We start from the raw sequence: 20,787 nt of genomic DNA on the forward strand, positions 1-20,787 counted from the left end.
CATATTCTGTTTGTTAGAAACAAGTCACCATTTCCACCAAACTCAAGGTGTGAGGATTACATAAGCATGTGAATATTGGAGGCAAAAATCTTTGGGGACATCTTAGGCCCACCAAAATTTTCTCCATCATTTTCTTCCCACCAAATATACAATTTGACAACCATTTTCATATAAATATATATAGACACCTCTTTCTTAAAATGGCCTCTTAATATTTTTATCTACAGATAAGTCTTTCCATGTATAATATCCTTGATTGGTATTATTTTATAAAAGAAAACTCAATGTGAAATGAAAGCCATGAAATCTATTATGAATAGGCTTCCTAACTCTATCATATGCAAGTGAACATATTTTACTGAATTTATTCTACTCCACAGAACTGTTTTTCAGAAATCCTTATGGTCTTCTCCAGACTAAAATCCACATAGCAATAAAAGCGACAAGCCCTTTGTCACTTGTCATTTATTATATCTTTGACTCAACCTAGTGGAGAGAATTAAATTATTAGCAGTGTTCTCAGCTTAATTTGTAGCTTTCTAGAGGTTTAATCCTATGACCACAATGAAGTCAAACCAGAAAACGGTAATAACTGTATTAATCTAACAGAACTATTAGGTATTGTGAATCTAAATGCAGAGCTGGTGTCATTTAGTAATAAAAAGAACATGTAGAAATTTCTATGGGTCAAATATTTGAATCAAAACTCTTTGAAACTATGACAAGGGGAGAGAGGAAGCATTGCACTTTGAATGCTTGGTTGATTCATTGCATGTAGAAACCTGTTTCTGAATCACTGTGTTTTTTTGCTCATCTGATTTCTTGGCTCCAAACCTTTGTTTGTCCACATGTTTCATATACCTTCCTGTTAAATGAAGTAGAGAAAGATGACACTTAAAACAGTTTATTTCAAGACTCTTCCTGGATCTGGAAAAATTATATTTGTCTTTAGAGACAGGAAATCTACTAAATTCCCAATATCACATATCACCTTCCAATAATCACTCTTCAATAATAGAAAACAATATCTGGTAAACAGAAATGTTGAAGCAAATCTTTAATGTGTAAAAATGTCACCTTTGAAAACAAACATTCATTGGTTGTAGTGTGACTCTTTAGTCCCATGAATTTCCAAGAAAATCTACCTGGAGATATAGATAGATAGATAGATAGATAAATAGATAGATAGATAATATTATATAGATATAATAAAATTTCACAGGAAGTTACCCTACATTTTCCTTAATTTGCTCAATTGGTTTGCCTCAACTTGAGGGTTTTCTTCTCCAAGGAACACTGAAGTAAGAATGGAAGACACAGAAATTAACGCCCAGTCTGAGGACAGACTAATTACCACACTGGTATTTCTGCAGAAGATGGGTGTGTGGCTGGATGTTTAGGTTTCTCCTATTTAATTAGCACGTGGGTGCTTCAAAACTCTATTATATTCACATCTGTTCGTAATCCAATGGTGGAACATTCACTCCAGAAAAGCTATCATGTATGTTGTTGTTTCTAATCAGTTTTATTAATTGTTTCCTAATTTTCAATAAAATAATTGCATTACTTTCCATGTAATGCTATTTTTTCCTTGCTCTTTCTCTCTCTCTCCTTTTTCTTCCCCATTTTTGGATGATTTTTGGCCAGTGATAGGATACAAATCAGCTTGCCTTCATTTGGCTATTTTTGTGCTTATCAGTGTTTTTTAATTTTCCAGAAATGAGCTTTAATGTTTAAAGGTAAGGGCTGCCACTGTTGTAAACAGGATTGTAAACAACTAAAAAACAGAAAACACTTATGCTAGCAGTTCTTATATGCTAGTACTGGTCCAAGCACTTCAGATATATTAATACACCTAATCCTTACAATAACTATGTAAAGTAGGTGCTATGGTATAATGCTGATTTTATAGGTGAGGAGATTGGATCACAGCATTTTGTTTATTACATTATTGGTGTGGTTTACATGCAAGTGGTAATGTATTTTACAAGTGTTATGAACCTGGAATATATTCAATCCTAATTTTAGGTAATTGCTTAAATTTTATTCTAGAAGATGGTTTGTTGAGCAAACTTTTTCTCTAAAGATTCAAACAGTAAATATTTCAAGTTTAACTGACCACCAGATCTGTAACAACTAATGAACTTTGTCACTGAAAATATATATAAATGAATAGATGCACCTATATTTCAATTAAACTTTATTTATAAAATAGAAAGGGGGCCAGATTTGGTCCATGGACCATAATTTACCAATTTCTGATCCAGAATATTTTTAAAAATCCGTTATGTATTCGTGTATTCTTTTTTTTAGATTATTTATTTATTTATTTATTTATTTATTTATTTATTTATTTGCCAAAGAGAGAGAGAGCACAAGCAGGGAGAGGGGCAGGCAGAGGAAGAAACAGACTCCCCTCTGAGCAAGGAGCCCGATGTGGGACTCGATCCCAGGACTCTGGGATCATTACCTGAGCCGAAGGCAGATGCTTAACTGACTGAGCAGAAGGCAGATGCTTAACTGACGCCTTAATACCCGGGCGTCCCTGTATTCATGTATTCTTAAGTTAAAAAAAAAAAAAAATTACCGAGCTTCTACTTCATATGATGCATAGATTCATTTTCCTTAGAGAATATTTCAGGAAACTCTGTGAGGGAGTGCCTTGCCTTAAACATGAAAGATTTTCCTCAGTTTTTAGGTTTAATGTATATGCTAAATGCATACCTACATCTAGAAAGTAAATGTGGTAAAAATGCATTTTCCATCAATTCCAAAATGCACAATTTTTATACTTGAATCCCCATGAAATCAGAATATGTCTTGCAATTTATAATGTCTTATATTGAAGAAATAGAGAATTAGCTCCAAAAACAAACCTGTGGTTGAATATGTTGCTTTTATTACACATTTCAGGGAGGGAGAAGGCACATAGAGTAAAATGGTGTTGAAAATGACTTACAGGATTTGGGTTTGTATCATCAGATATGGGGAACGGTTTATATATGTGGATATTTGCTCTCGATTGGATGTTGTCATGAAGTGTGTGTAATTTTACGACTGGGTATCTTAATAAATCTCAGCCAGAAGATGGGAGGTGTAGACCAAGACAAAGTTGTAGTTGGTAAAGAGGCAGTAGTCGTTCATAGTATCCAGGATAGAGGCATATTCAGTCATTCTTGTAGCTTGGACAGTGTTCACAATTATAGAGTGGTCATCCTTTTTGTCTCAATTCATCGGGGTCACAGAGTGGCCTTGTCTGATGTTGATGTTCCATGAAAGTGTGGCCGCCGTGGCCTCTCTGTGCATGGCAGGCCAGCCCCTGTACATCATAGGCTGCTCTCCTCCATCTCAATATAATGTTACATTGATCCACTTATCATGTTTCTAAACACTTTTAGTAGATATCAAAGAGCTTTCCAGATAGTCTTTATTCTTAGAATTTAAGATCATTCGAAGTTTAGTAAGTCCGGACTTTAGTGCCTAACACATTTTCCTGAATATAGTAGATCCATTGTTAAATGAATTAATTCCACTTGTAAGGTATATTTTTCCCATGACTGAATCCCAAATACAATGTATAGGCACGCTTGACTCATGAGCTTCTGTTATTTCATTGAAACACTGGAAAGTTTTCCAATTTGTTTTCCTACTCTTACCTAAGGTAATACTGCTTTCAGAACAAAATGATTTACCATTAGGCCAAAAGACCTCTGGAACACGAATTTACCTCAGAGAAATATGTAAACTATTTACCCTAAATGACAAAATAAAAAGCTAAACATGATTGCAATAACCTGCGTTTCAATACTTGTGACGGGAGAGTTATTGTGTGATTTAGTGTGACTCCTAATGCTTTCCAAGTCTTTGTCCCAGAAATTATAAGCTTCATGTAATAACGGCTGAAAAGCTCTATTGCTAAGGCTTGGATAAACAGGGGAAGAAACAAAGTTGGAAGAAACATAGCAAACAAAGCATATTGGATATTGTACAATGGGAACATTCTACACAGATAATTGGGATGTTGGAGTCATTTAAATTCCTTGACTTAAATTTTATGGTTAAGTGCATCATTCTTTTCCAGCAATTCTTCAAATGTCATCTTTTTCACAGCAACATCATTCTCATAAATAAAATGAAACTTGTTTCTGAAAGTGTCATTTTTTAACACCAAGAGCAGAGTGTTGTAAAATTGTGTGTGTGTGTGTATGTGTGTGTGTGTGTGTGTGTGTGTGTGTGTGTGTTTACATAAGTGGGGACTCATGGAATCATTTAAGCAAAAAGTTTTCTGAAAAAATTTCTAGAAAGTGCTATGTATTAGAATGGAGTTTAGTTAGAATGGAGCTTCGTTTTGACTTACAGGATCATTAAAATACTCCTGTTAAACTATCACTCAGAGGCTAAGGAGTAGAAAAAGGTACTACTGATTTAATAAGGTCTTTGAAACTTTGTAGTTTTATAGTAAGGGTTGTCCACTTGTGGACAAAAATGTGTATTACTGCTATTTTAATGTTATCAAACTTAAAGTTGATGATATAGTGAAAGCAAGGTGGGTAGATATAGGCTATGGTTCAGGTCCCAGCTTCGGTTATGGGTGATTATTTCACACATAATGGGCAGATTACCTGGCATCATCAATTTCCAGCATAATCCTTTCCAGTTTTGTGAGGTATATGCTTCAAACTGATGCTGGAATAAAATAATTTAATATCTATCGATAAATTAGAGCAGGGTCTAGCACATAGTAAGTCCTCAATAAATATCAGCTGTTATTTTTACAGCAAAGCCCCATAAAAGCCATTTGCAGACTTACTTAATCAGTAAAACAATCTTCTGAAGTCAGTATCTTTAACATTTTATAGAGAAGCAAATTTGTTTCCCAACGTAAATGCCATTCTCTTGGTCATATAGTTAGCATGGAATAGAGTCAGAAGTCAAATTATTATACTCTGAATCATAATTAGTTTACTATAATATGCCTACAAAGAACTCAATGTTAAAAAGAAGACAGTGGCTGTGGCCAAAAAGTAACCTTGGCCTGGCATTCAGAATACCTGTGTTCACTCTCTGTTCCTCTGTCAAATAGCCTATGACTATGGCCGCTGATCCTCTGTGGGCCTCGGGATGTGATTTAGGCTAGATAAGGTCATATCTGAGGCACAATTTTAGCTCTAGGATTATGTCACATCTTTGATATTTTTTCTTATTACCACCGATATTTTTGTAAGGTTTGACAAGAGAGTAGGTGGAGTGGGGGGGGGTACATCCAAGTTAATTTTCCAAGATAAATTTGGCTTCCTGTTAGTCTATTTCTTATTCTTTATTTGCTTCACTCTTGCTTTGTTTTCTTGTCTCTTTTTTTTTTATGTGTGTCAGCATAAAACCATTTTTTTTCTCTTCAGCATTTTTTGTGAGGAAAAATAAAATTCATGTCTTTGGTATAGAACTAGAGCTTTCTAAAAAACTGCACCAACTACAGTCATAGTCTAATAGAGAATATAACATATTTCGACCAGCTGTATAACCCAGTGGTTCAGAAGCGATATAATGTTGTACATCTTTAAACTGTTGAAAATATTTTACTGACGGTTTTGCAGTCCATGAAGCTTATGCTGGGGAAATATAGAAAGAAAATATGGAAAGTGCTCGCATTTCTATTATTACTTGGAAAAGACTTAGATTGTCTAGCATATAGGAAGCAATGAATAAAAATTGGTTATTACTATTGCTAATGCTAATAAAACATAATTAGGCCTAAGAAGTGAAACAGTTTAAGCTGTCAGTTACCCAGTAGGATAAATAAAAATTTTAGTAGAGTTTGAAGGTTGTTATTTGTAGTATCTAACAGACAGGCACTGGGATCCTAGAAAGAGGGGAGAAATTCCAAAACCAGTTGCTGGGGGCACTGAAAACACACTTCACTGATTTTATAGTTCCCTAAGGATAGTGTTTGGGTAAGGAAACACACAATTAGGTAAAGATGTGAAAGTGAAAGCAGCTTTTACGTTGGCAAACAAGTGTTTAAACTCTGAGCTTCTAAGTTAGGTGACCCACTTTGGAAATACTAATAAATATTTACATAAATGCCACTCTTAATGTCCTTCACATACATTAGACAGCCCTAAAATTATACTATAGATGGAATAACCAGAAGAATCCAAATACAAAAGGCACTAATATTACTGGGAGTGCTGGATGTTATTGTAAGACAAATGAGCAATGATTACAAGAAAATTGTGTGGATAATGAGAAAATAAACTGTGATTTGGGGGGAATATCAACATGCATTCAAATAACCTCAATTCTATACCTACTCTGAATAAACACTGTTTTATATTGGGCTTTATGGTCTTAAAGGCAAAAGGCAAAATATTAAATCAATTTTTTAGGAAATAAGATTTTTAGAAAAAGTCAAATAGCAGGTCCTTCTGCCACTAATACATTTGAATAGCAGTTCTTTGTTGTTAAGATATCAGAGAGTAGAAAAGCCAACTGCCTCCGAAAGAAGCAAATATGTATGTTTTCTGAAGCTTCCAAAGATTGCCTCCAAAGGTCTGTCTGTATATGTGAATAAATCATCCAAAATGCTTTCACTATCATCAAAACCTTTCCCTTTTCTAAGTATTTCAATGAAAGACTTATTTTTCTCTGAAAACATATTTCACTTTTAAATCATGACACATTCAGATTTTTCTTTCTGAGACAAAATTATATTCTATTTGTAACAATTATGATATTAAAATATAGGTGTCCTTACAGATAATAATGGTAGTTTTATTAATATATTTTCTGAATATCCTCTTTCAAGAACATAATTTGATGTACTGTATTAAGAAACTCATCAGTTGCCTATTATTTTTAAAGAAATATTGATTTTTTCAGGCCAAGTATGAAGAATATTTACATATTCAACATTTTGCACCAAATAATTTGGGACAGTAGTAAATGCACTTGGTACAATGTAAAATATTAAAATAACTTTTCTGTTCTGTTTTCTGTGTTCCATTACCCATTTTTCACTGTATGAAAGTAAGCATATTAAATAAGTTGCTCTGGAATCTTAATGTCACTTGAAGATTGAATGGCAGCCAAGCATTTTCTTAGGAAGCTTTCAGAAGACTGAAGTACTTAGAAATTGAGGATTTTAAGAGTGCTATATTTCAAACCTATCATTTTCAACATTTTATTTTAATTTTAAACATATTTTAGTTTTGAGAGGAGAAAGAGGAAGAATTGTGAGGAAAAACAACAACAACAACAACAACAAAATAATTTGGATTAGTTATTTCCATTAACTAAACGGTCAGTTCAATGAGTCAGTGTAAGTTTCTAATAATAGCCTATATTTTAACTCATTTGTTGGTTGTAGACTAATTTGAAATTGCAGCATTCTGGGAAAATTACACCCTAAGTACAATAATGCAATTTTCTTTTTCCCAGAAGTTGACTCTGTGTGTGTGTGTGTGTGTGTGTGTGTGTGCATACATGCATGTGCATTGGGAATATGAAGGGGAGAAATCTGACTTACTAATTAAATCCATAAAAATATGATGGAGGATCTTTACTCGTGCCATCATAGTGGACCAAGTGTAGGAGAGAATTTAGTGTTTGAAGAGGAAATTTGCCTATCCAAGTAAGCGTAGCACAAACAACTATACCTTGATATGCTAGCTACCCGGGGATACCCAGAGAACTTATATATTGTATCTTCTTAGGCATCTGTTCATTCATTCATTTGTGTTCATTTATTTTACATGTATTTATTATCTACAATTTGCCAGGAACTAATGTGGTGCTGGGAATACAGTAGGAATAAAACAGACATGGTTCTTATCTTCATGGAATTATCAATCTGATTGGGATTGAGGTGTTGGATGTGTGATGGGTAGGAAATAATCAAATACAAAAATATATTCTCCTCCAGGAAAACCTACAGAAAATGTGTGACAAGCATAATATGGCCAGAGGATGTCCAGAAAATCTTTCCTAAGACAATGACATTTGAGTGAAGACTGGAAAGATGAGTACGAGTTAATTAGCTCAACAGACAAAGGCATTCTGGGAGGAAAGAATGGCATTTCAAGAAATTCTGGGGAAGGAGGGAGCATGGTTCTTTTAAGGAACTGAAATTTGGGCAATTTGATGGAACGAAGAGAAGAAGACTTGCACACCATGATGCCACAGGGCTTGACAGTGACGAGATTTGGTCCTTAATTCTAAGGGAAGTTATTTATTAAATGGAGGGGTGGCATGATTAGATCTATAATGTATAAAACATCCCTGGGATTTCAGGGTGGAAAATGGACTAGAACATCCCAAGAGTAGATGTGCAAGACTATTAGCAGGGAACTACCATAACCAAGGAAAAACTGGTAGTAGATCAGACTAGAGATGGGGAAACAGGTCAGTTTTATAAGATAATTTGGGGACAACATATCAGGTACTGGTATGGGTTGAGATAGTAAAATTTGAAGGATAGCAGTTTACTGCAAGGGGGTATTTGTATTACACTGAGTTTGAAGGGCATTTAAATTGTCCAAATGGGAATTCAAAACAGTAGTTGGATGTGCATAATTGGAAATGGTGAGTGTATCTTGGGCTAGAGGCTTACATTTAGTAGTCAACATCTTATATAAATGACGTCTGAAACTGTGTAAGTGTAAGAGTTAGCCCAAAACATGTAGAAATTGGAAAGAAAAGAAAATTATAGTAGCAGTTTGAGGAACAGAAAGAAGAATGCCTAATAGAGATTAGAAAGAAGAGGCAGAAAAGGAAAAAAAATGAACAGAACACAAAGAGTAGTAAATCTTTTAATTGGAATGGTATGGAAAGCTACTGAGACAACGATGGAAAGTGTTCATTATGAGGAACATGGAGGGTCATGGAGTTATTGGAGTCTTTGACAAGAACAATTTTAGTGGCGTGGCAGGCACGGAAGGAAGGTTACCTTGGGTCTGCACAGGAGTAAGTGCAATGTGAGAAATGGAGACCAAGCAAAGAGAGTGCTGTAGTGGGAAACAGGAGTGGGAAGTAAGAAAAGTCCCCCTGCCCCCCGTGTGCCCCACCCACAATGGGTAATAATTGAGCATGTTGAAAGGCTGATGGGGAAGGAGCCAGTTGAGAAGGAAATGTTGAATATAGTAAATATAAAAATAGAGAAAATATAAGAAGTGTTGAATATAGAAAAAGAGTAGGAATCACTGGGATCACCTTAATCCAATCAGGTTCTTAACTCAAAATTGGGTGCAATTTCAGCATGGATTTTTCTACCTTTGCTTCTACACCCCATATTGTAGGGTGTAGATTTCCAGGGATACCAACTGTTTTATAGGACCCTTGCTATTTAGTGTGACTTCATTTTCATCTCTTAATCATCTTGAGGCTACGGATAACTTCGCTCTGGCTTTTTGGTGGCTTTATGTTTAGTTTTTAGCATCTTGCTCTTTCCTGATTAAAAATTCACTGGGGCAGGGTGTTAGGGGGAGAGCCCCTGAGTTTGACATTACTTCCCTTCACTTTCCTTCTCAAGATTTTGGCTCATTGAATCGTGAATGACTGGCCAGCAGCAAACTCCAATTTTTGCCTCCCTTCCCCTTAAGAGATTGTCAAATCTTGCCTTGGTCTGCTGCATCTTTGCTTCATTCCTAGGAGTGGTTTATCAGCCTCTGGCTCTATGCTACATATCAGCAAATATCCTGAGCAGAAATGTTCACATTTCTGGGGTTCCCTTTTCTTCAAGATCTTGGTCTCTCAAAAGGCTAGTTTCTTTAGCAACTCTGCAATGTATTCAAGCAAATGGCATATTTTATCCAACTCCTCTGATTGTTTCTGGTAGAACATGGCTTTGCTGTAAGCGAATGTATTATATCCCAAAGTGGCATAGTTGTGCTTCATCTGACTTTAAATACAATGAGTAGGTAATTCAATAAAAATCTCAAAAGTTATGCTTAAGGTGCTCTTTTATCTTTCACAGGTATATTATGATAATGGTGATTCATTCACGGTTCTGATTTCGCATAGAAACTTTTAAAATTGCTAGCATTCAATGCCCACCATAGAAGCAAAGTTCTTTTAATTGAAACACCCTTTTCCTCTCAGGGGCAATGCATGGTTTTGTAAAGACTGATAAGCAAGAACTAACGTTTTGGGTTCAATTCATGATTTTTCAGGCCATGGATTTAAGGATGTTCTCTGAAGAGGGAAAGCATGTATCCCTCATTTCAATGATTTCAGGTGCAGAGAGGTGGCAGTTAGAACTTTTAGGGCTAGCAATGCTCTCTTTAATCTTTATTGTTTTTGACAAAGAAGCTTTTATTTTGCCAAATTTTTAGAATGAAATAATGGAACAGATTTTTTTTTTACATGCTGTAGTTTATAAGAATTTACTGTTCTAGGGGCACCTGAGTGGCTCAGTTGGTTGAGCATCTGCCTTTGGCTCAGGTCATGATCTCAGGGTCTTGGGATCGAGCCCCACATTGGGCTCCCCACTCAGTGGGGAGTCTACTTTTCCCTGAGCCCTTCCCTCCTGCTCATGCTCTCTCTTTCTCAAATAAATAAATAAATTCTTAAAAAAAAAATTACTGTTCCAGAGCAATATGGGTGGTAATTGAACAGCATCATTCCTGTATGAAGTTGGATTGAAATTATACTTCACCTGATGAGAGGGAAGAACTCAAAATACGGCATGTTGTCAAATCATGGGCCTATTAAAATTCTCCTCCTTTCATTGCTCTTTGTCTTACTAGTGACTGAACTCAGCCCCTCCCTGGTGCACTATGGATCTGAACTACATACTGATTCAGGCCTTGTCTCCTAAAATTCTGTATTTCCCTTCCAAGTTTCCACTAGAAATCAAGAGCAAATTTATTTTGACACCAGGAGATAGCTAAGCATTTGTGTCTCTACAGTATTCTCAGAACATATTTTTAGGATACCAGACAGAAGATCATTTTTTTTTCTTCACCTGCTTAAATAACCTGAACAGATCTTTCTTTAGAAAGTGAGATTGGTTAAATTTCTCACAAAGTTTGAATAATCCGGCCCCAACTTCTTGCTGTGTACAGTTTTAGTGTTTAAGGAAGCGGAATCAAGTATGGAAGTGATAATACGTTTCTTTTGAATATTGAAATGATGATTAGATTCTTTGGAACCTACAATTTTGGGGGCTTGTAAAGATGTGTCTTTGTAAGTTGGTGCCAAGAGTTAGGCATGCTATAATGTCAATCAGAAGGACTTTATTTTATTTTTTTCCTTTAAATTTTTTTATTGTTATGTTAATCACCATACATTACATCATTAGTTTTTGATATAGTGTTCCATGATTCATTGTTTGTGCATAACACCCAGTGCTCCACGCAGAACGTGCCCTCAATCAGAAGGACTTTGGAGTATGAAGATTTTGATATTTACTAGCCAGATTCTTGGGCAAGTTTCTCTATAAAAATGGAAGAATATAATAATAATGATATCGTCCTTAAAGAGATTTCCTACAATGCAAATAAAAAAATGTAAAAGCTCTTTATGACCACAGAATACTAAATACATGTTAGATTTGACCATAATTACTAATCAGTAATAAGAAAAATATCAAAGATACCAACTTCCAATTAAAAAGTAAATAGGTCCTGGGGATGTAAGGTACAGCATGGTGACTATATAGTTAATATACATTAACTGGATTATGTTTTATAACTGTATTGTATATTTGAAAGTCGCTAAGAGGGTAGATTTTAAAAGTTCTTATCACAATAAAAAGATTGCAAATAAAAAATTACAAATCTGTAATTATGTGTGGGAATGGATGTTATTGTGGTGATCATTTCACAATTTATACATATACTGAATCATTACATTGTACACCTAAACTAATATAATGTTATATACCAATCAGATTTCATTAAAATTGTTTCAAATCAATAAAGAGATCAGCTTAAATCTGTACTTAAAGAGCATGGTAAATTCCAGACTACAATCTAATACTGCTTTGAGTAAAGAATGAAATTTAAAGGGGAAAATATTATCTAAAAAAGTAGTATTTCCTTAAGATCTTAGTGGTATAAAATTCATTGTGGATCTTGTTCTTATCATCATGACTTTTAAATACAAAATTAGATTTGTCATGGTGTGTAAGTACTTCTAATATTTTAATTTGCTTATGATCAGGGGTCCCTGGCTGGCTCAGTTGTAGAGGGTGTGATTCTTGATCTTGGGGTTGTGAGTTCAAGCCCCATGTTGGGTATAGAAATTATTCCTAAAAAATAAAATCTTTAAAATAAAAAAAATAATTTGCAGATGATCAGTCATCCAGGTAATTTAACATTCATAAAAACTTTTGGATTCCAAATAATTGTGAATCTTATAGTGAGGGCAACATGGATAATCTGAAGAAAGATATTAGTGTTGTGCAGTGTCTTCATTTTGGTTAAATTCCCATTCCAGTATGAGTTAACATTTGTAGAGCAACTATTCTGCATAAAGGTCTGGCTTAGGCTTGGTTCAGAGTTTCTTTCTTGGTCTCCACTTTCCAGACCAATCATGTTATAAACTACTTAATAAGTATTGTGGTGCATCACATTTTTTTCCAAAACATTGAATGGGGTATTGTATAAAATATAGTGTAAGGAAAGTATGCTTTTAAGGATACACAAAAGACAAGAAAAAGAAACTAAGAAATCAGATGCTCCTGGGGAAACCAAATAATAGAATAGCGTATCTAACCAGAAGCACAAAGGTATGTTATGCAGGTGTTTCCATCCTTATAGAATGAAAAGGTTTCTATTCATTTTAAGATAAAAGCAAGGCTATTTTAAGAATAAGAATAGAGCAGTTGACTCTCCCCTGTTAGTAAAGCACTGACTTAAGGATAATTCACTTCCTTGAAAAACCTTCTGAGTCATGCTTCCCTGGCCTCCCTGGTCACTCAGATGTGAATCCCAGCCTGATGGCCCTTCACAATGAGGTGTGATAGGAGGGCCATGCCCCCCCCAGCAGGCAGAGACCAAGGGCAGTGTCCTTTGCCTTCCTTTGGACACTTGTTTTGTGAAAATCCAGTTGAGAGGTTTTGGGGTTTTTTTTCCCCACTCTTCTCTTCTCCATGTCCTGTTCTAGAGGTGGGCAGGAGGCAGGAGTAGGTGAGAGCAGTCAGGGGAAAGCTGGAGAATAGGTGTTAATGTTTGTGCACTCACACACATGATCGCTATTGTACAGATTACCAGGCATTAACACAGAGATGGCAAATGGAAGAACCTTCCCTTAGCTGCCAACTCAACCAAAATACAACAGCGACTCTGTGCATGTTGGGTATTGGCCTGTGATTGCCTTTCAATTTTTATAGGTTTTCCTTTCATCTCATGTGCTTTTGAATTCCTTGGCTCAAAAATTTCCCAATCTCTTTTGACTGTCTTTGGGATAACCCATCCCATGGGTTATCCCAGTATTTACTATTATCTTTAGGATAACACATCCAGTTGAGTTCTCTGGAGGCCCAATGTGACAGATGTAGTCCCGTGCTTTAAAGTTCTCTTTCAAATTCTTTTGTTGTTGGCTTCCCTGCTTCTGTACTCTGTGGGCTTAGACTCTGGCACAGAGTCCAGCCTGGTTCTGAGCATCAGTATGAAAGATTGAATTTGTCTAAGGAAGTTACTAATCCTATTGTGTCAGTTAACATTATTGAATACTTACAAAACTGCCAAACACCTGGGAAGAGACCCTCAATATTTTGTCACAAAAGAATACCAGAACTTAAAAAAGTAATAATACAATAAAAGGTACACAGTGCACATATTGATATGAACCCAATTAAAAGGGTATTTCTTATATCCCTACAAACTAAAAAGTGTTTAAGAGAAAAAGACAGACTGAAATGCATAGTCCTTGTTGTTATGTAAATACAGTATAATACAGACACAAATAAATAGCTATAAAACTAAGAAAGTACCAATATTTCCCTAATATCATATAATTCCCAGTCATATTCAGTTTTCTCAAATTGTTTTTTTAAAATGGTTAAAGGTTTTTTTGTTTTGTTTTTAAATGCAGACTAAAGTCAAAGCCATGCATTGCAGTGATCTGTTTTAATCTATAATATCACCCCCTTCGTGTGCGTGCACGCATGTGACATTGGCTTGGGCAATATTCTACCTTCTGGATAGGTCTAAAGCATTTCCTTTTCATATATTTAACTTGCTTTCCTAGACCCTGTATTTTATGTAAATTTAAAATTAAGTCTACAGAATGAATAAGATTCACCCCATAGATAATTTTACGTACTTTTTATTGTAGCATTTCAAATGGTATATAATGCATAATGTAGTTTTTTTCATTATCAGTTATTTTAAGCTTGATTTCCAGGTTAACAGAAAGTTGGCAAGATGTTTTCAAGATGTCCAAACCTAGCAAGTAAACTGGGATAATACTCAACTCCTGTGCCAAATGTCCAGGTACTGATACAGTTGTAGTGTCCAGTGATTTTATGCAGTTACCAATTATACCGTTACAGTTGCAAAATTGTGGTTTTCTATTACTCAGTATTTTTTGTTGGCTGCTAATTTTTGAAGAAGTCCTTTCCAATATCAATTGGGGATATTTGGTAAACTTGAAACACAATTTTTGCTGACAAGGCACCACCAATGCCTATTTTTTCCCCTATAATTACCAATTCTCTAAATGAGTCGTTAGGTTCCTAGTTCATTTGATGCAACAGTTTTAAACTAGGACCAAAAGGAAGAACAAGAAGTAGAAAAGAATTTTTCAGACAGAAGGAAGAGTATTTCAGCGTCTAGACTTAAAAAGGATATAGTTCATAAAAGTAAACAGCAGAATGAAGTAAGGACTGGATGAGGAAAGTAAAATCATGCCAGAAGAGATGAAGTCCTAATTGTGGCTTTACCGCCAATGGTAGGGATTTGGTCTCCATTTCTATGTAATTATGAAGTCATTCAAAGATTTTAAGCAGCAGAGCAAGATGTGCAGATATGTACATTTTTACATAGCTCCACTTTTTTTTTTCTTTCTCTATCTCTATTTTTTTAGATTGTGGCATATCATACATAGAATAAAGTACACAAATCCTAAGTGCGCAGCTTGATGGATTTTCTCGTCTAAATACATTCATGTAACCACCACCCAGACGTAGATATAAAACATTTCCAGCACCCCAGGAGATTCCTTCATGTTCCTTCCCAGTCAGTGGTCCGATGACAGCCAGCCTCGAGATGTTTTCCAGTGAACCCTGCCCCTGGTATCTTTATCCTTGTCTAGTCCTCTTGCACAAACAGGTTTTATTATTATTATTATTTTATTGCAGATAAAATGGTGCGCTGTCTTTGAGACTAGGTCCATAAAAGACATTAGGTCTTCTTTCTTGTTTTTCCTGGATTATGCATTCTGGGGAAGCCAGCTGCCAGATCACATGGAAATCCAAACAGTTCTCTAGAGAGGTCCACATGGTAAGGACCTGAGGTCACCAAAGTGATAGCCACCTGAGTGAACCTTCTTGGAAACACATCCCCTAGCCCTAGTCAAGCCTTCAGATGACTACAGCCTCGCTTGATAGCATGGCTGCAACCTCATGAGAGACCCCAAGTTAAAACCACCCGCTAAAGTGCTCCACAATTTATGACCCATATGACCATGTGAGATAAGTGTTCATTGTTGTTTTAAGCTATGAAGTTCTGAGATAATATTTTATACAGCGATAGGTAACTAATATGATTTCCCAGAGCTTATTACCCAGATTGATCATCTGCCCTGGTCTGCCCAGAAGTGAGAGTTTCTTTGGATGTGAGACCTTTAGTACAAAAATTAGGAACAATCTTGGAAGATCTGGAAGAGTTGGTGGATTCTAATCACGAGTTCCATCTCCCCAGATCAGATTTTTCTGTTAACTTTATTAATGGAATCATGCAGAATGTACTCCCCCCCGGCTCTACTGAGGAATAATTGACAATAGTAATTGTATATATTTAAGATGTACAACATGATGATTTTTATACATATACATTGTGGAATAATTACGAAGATCAAGAGAATTAACATACCCATCACCTCACAGAGTTAACTTTTTGTGTGTTTGTGGTGAGAACACTTGAGATGTACTCTCAAGTATATAGAACCATATTATTAACTAGGTCACCATGCTCAGAACTTATTGTTCTCAAAACTGTAAGTTTGTACCCTCGTAGCTCCCCATTGCCCTTTGCCCCAGCCCCTGGCAACCACCATTCTTTTCTCTGTTTCTATTAAATTGGCCTTGCAAAGGACAGGGTTTCCTTCTTTTTTCTGACCAAATAATAATGTATATCTAAATATCTACAGATATATATCACATTTTCTTTATTCATTCATCCACTGAAGGACATTTAGGTTGTTTCCATATCTTGGTTATTGTGAACAATGCTGCAGTGAACAGGGGAGTGCAGATATGATTTGAAATGATTTCACTTCCATTGGACATCTACCCAGAAATGGGATTCCTGGATCATATGGTAGTTCTACTGTTAACTTTTCGAGGAAGCTCCATACTATTTTCCATAGTGTCTGCACCAATTTACATTCCCACCAACAGTTTACGAGAATTTTCTTTTTTCCACATTCTCACCAACACTTGTTATCGCTTGTGTTTTTGATGACAGCCATTCTGACAAGTGTGAGGTGATAACTCGTTGTGATTTTGATCTGCACTTTCCTGATGATTAATGATGTGAAGCACATTTTCATGTACTCACATGTGCTGATTGCATTATTAGGATGCCCTAGTATGTGATGAGTCTTTTTTCTCTTGCTGCTTTCAAAATCCTATTTTCTCTGATTTTGAGAGTTTGATTATAACGCGTCTTGGTGAAGATCTTTTAAGGGTTGAATATGCTTGGGGGTCTTTGAACTTCAGGTACCTGGATAACCATATCTCTTCCTAGATTTGGAAGTTTTCAACCATTATTTCTTTAAACAAGTTCCCTGTCCCTTTTTCTCTCTTCCTTCTAAGACTCCATAAAGCAAATATTGTTTTGTTAATGAATCCCATAATTTGCATAAGCTTTCTTCACTTTTTTATTCTTTTTTCTTCTCTTTCCTTCACCTGGATAATACGAAGAGATCTGCCTTCAGGTTTGCAGATTATTTCTTCTGTTTGACTGAGCCCAGTGTTGAAGCTCTCTATTGCATTTTTCATTTCATTCATTGTATTCTCCAGATCCAGAATTTTTATTTGCTTCTTATTTATAATTTCTATCCGTGTTGTACTTCTCATTTTTTTATGCTTTGTTTTCCTGAGTTCATTGACTTGTCTGTCTGTGTTCTGTTGAATCTCATGACCTGCCTTAAAATGATTTTTTGAATTCGTTTTCAGGTAACTCATTGGTCTTCATTTCTTTGGGGTCAGTTACTGGAAATTTATTATTTCATTAGGTGGTGTCATGTTGCTTTTTTGTGTGTGTTTCTGATGGCTTTGTGTTGATGTCCACACATTTGAGGAAGCAGTCATCTCTTCCAGCCTTTTTATACTGGCTTTTGTGGGGAAAGATTTTACCGTAAGGGCGGCTGTAAGGATATTGGCTAGGTGGGGTGCACCATCTCTGGTTCCTAGAAGGGCATAGTGATGGTACTCTCCATGGAACTCCATCACCTGAGGGCAACATCAGTGAAAACTCTGGGGGTCTTCTGTGGCCAAGACTGCAGAGGTCCTGTGTGTGGCACTGGTGAACAGAGCTATTAGGGTCCTTGGAGGCAAAGGTGGCTGGGGTCTTCTTGTTCTCTCTTTTTGCCTGTGGGAAGAAGTTGTAGCCAAGGAGATCCCCTTTGGCACCAGTTTTGGTATGTTGGCACTTAGAGCAGCAGTTGAGCTATGGTTCTGGGATCAGGTGCATCAGGAACTATTGTAGCACTTGGGTCTTGGGCATGGGTACACTTGCTGTGGTGGTGCTGGTATTTGAGGTATGGGTGGTAGAGCTCTCCCATGGAACCATGATTTGAGTCTCTGGGGTTTGCCACAGGGATTCAGGTTCTGGGAGTTTTGAGGGAGAGCAGTGGTATGGACCCAAGGTTGACAAGGTGCAGCAGTGGCTTGGGCCCAGAGACAGGTGCAGTAGCAGCATGCTTAGGGGATGGTGGGTGAAAGTCCTAGCTGTGGGCCTAGGGCAAAATCACAGAACAGCAGTAGCTCAGGTGTGGTTATGGCAGATCTAAACCCCAACTTAGGACACAGAGAGTGAGTTGCAGAGCAGGGGTCGTTCTAGTCCTGTAGATCATGAGGTTCTATGTCATCCTGATCCCAGAGAGCGGGGCACAGCAATTAATGGGGTCCTAGAGGTCAATCTCACCTCAGTGTTATCTCCAGCCCTAGGAAAGAGACACAGTGGCAGGGACTCCAGGCAACTCCATCAGCTGGGTTCAATATTTGTAAAGACTGCGGGGGTCCTCAGCAGCAAAGTTTACAAAAGTCTGTGGTGGTGAGACTTGTTAGGGTTTCTCCTACTCTCCCTTTCCTTTTGGAGTGAAGTACCTTTGAGGGGATGTCTCCCGGTCCCAAGCTTCTCTGGACCAGGGGATAGGGTGTTGTGGGTAAAATGCTTCCTATAATTTTCTGTGCAACCATCCTTGTATTTTCATTTCCACAAGTTTTTGCTGCTTCTTCACTGGAGTCCAGAGATTTCCTAGAGCTGTTTTCCTCATTTTGCAGTTGTTTACTTATTGTCTTTGTTGAGAAGACAAGCTTTGGGACCTCCTAAGCCCCCATCTTGTTGATATCACACTTATGTAACATTTACATTTGTTCTGAAGCTTTTTGCTCAATGTAATGTTTTTTGAGATAGATCCATGTTCTTGGGTATGAATGATTTGTTCCTTTTTATTGCCAAATGTATTTCATTGTATGGATATATGACATTTAAAAAATTCATTCTACCATCGGTGGACATTTGTTTTAATTTTTCCAATTTGGGGATATTATGAACAAAACTGCTATTATCTATAAAGCATGAAAACGTGTCCTTTCATGAAGTTATGCACTCATTGCCCTTAAGAATACATATAGAAGTAGAATTGATGGGTCATAAGGAAGAAGTATGTTCAGCTTTTAATAGATTCTGCCAAATAAATTTTCAAAGTTATTCTGTCAGATCATGGCTCTACCAGCAATATATTACCAGTCTAGTTGCTTCACATTCTCACCACCACTGGTTTCATTTTGGTTTAAGTCATTTGTGTGGATGTGTAGTGGTATGTTATAGTTTTAATTTGCATTTTAATGGTGAGTATTGATGTTTCATAGTCTGGCCATTTAGATATCTCCTTTATGATATATATGTTCAAATCTTTTGCCCCTTTTACTTTCCATTTTGATCTATGTCTTATGGATTTGGAGAATTTTTAGGACTCCTTTATAGAGTTAGGATATGAGTCATTTGTTTCATCTATGTATTGAATTATCATTTCCCAGTGAGAGATTTGCATTTCCAATCTCTTAATGCTGCCGGGTATTTAGTGGAAGTTATTAATTTGATAAAATCCAATTATCTCTTGGTTTTATGTCTGATGTTTTTGTGCCCTGTTTAAGATACTTTTGCCCACTCCAAGGTTATGAAGAAAGTATCCTATGTTTTGTTCTAAGAGCTTTGTAATTTAACATGTTAAACTTAACAATATGACCCATTTCAAATTAACTTTTGTATAAGGCATAAAGGAAGGTCAAAGTTCATGTTTCTCTACAATATCCACTGGTTCAATGTCACTTTTTGAAAGACAATTCTATGCCCTAAGGGTTGTCGTTGTATGTTATCCTAATCAGATAACCATATAGAAGTGGGTTTTTATGCATTGAATAGATCTTGGGACAGAAAATAGGCATTAGTGGAAAAATGGTGATTCTTCAATAAAATCTGGAGTTTAGTTAATAATAATGCACCAATGTTGGCTTCTTAGTTTTGACAAATGTATCACAGTAACGTAAGGTGTTAGCATTAAAGGAAACTGTGTGTAGGTATATGGAAACTTTCTGTATTATCTTTGCAAATTCTTTTTATATTTGAAATCACTCCAAAATAAATCGTTGATTTTTAAGCAGTGGGGTCTGCTTATTTGCTTTATTTTTCCTCCTTTGCATTGATAGTGTAGTGCTTTAATTATTGAAACTCTATAGTAATCCTTGATATCTCTGATGGCTTTAACAATTGAACGTGGTGGAAATGAACTTTCCCAGTTCTGTGATTAAGCCTTAAGAAAGGCTGTCAGATTCTTCTTTTCACTTTTAGGAGTCATGAGTCTCAAATAATGAGTCCCAGCTGGAGAGACCATATGGAACTATGACATGGAGAGATGGCATGGGCAGGAAGGGAAGAGAGACTCAATACCAGAATCTCTGCTTAGCTCAGCCTTCAAGACATCTCCATATGTAGGCAGACTTGGAATTCCAGATTACTGAGGCTACTGCTGATATCATCTGGAACAGAATTCTCTAGCCGAGCCTAGTCAACCTATAGAATTCTAATAGCCACTTTTTAAGCCACTGAATTTTAGGGTGGTTTATTATCCCACAATAAATAACCGAGATAAAAACCCTAATGAAGACCTAGGCTAGCAGTAGGGTAGTTGATCATTGAAATTAAGAAAGAAGATATTAGTGACTGGAGAAAGGAGACATGTAGATGTGTGGAATAAAAGGAAACCAAATAGGGGTGCCTACTGGTTCAGTCGGTTAAGCATCTGACTCTTGATCTCAGCTCAGGTCTTGATATCAGGGTCCTGAGGAAGGAAGGAAGGAAGGAAAAAAAGAAGGAAGGAAGGAAGGAAGGAAGGAAG

The sequence above is a fragment of the Zalophus californianus genome, chromosome 15 (genome assembly GCF_009762305.2).
Source record: "Zalophus californianus isolate mZalCal1 chromosome 15, mZalCal1.pri.v2, whole genome shotgun sequence".
Lineage (NCBI taxonomy): Eukaryota > Metazoa > Chordata > Mammalia > Carnivora > Otariidae > Zalophus > Zalophus californianus.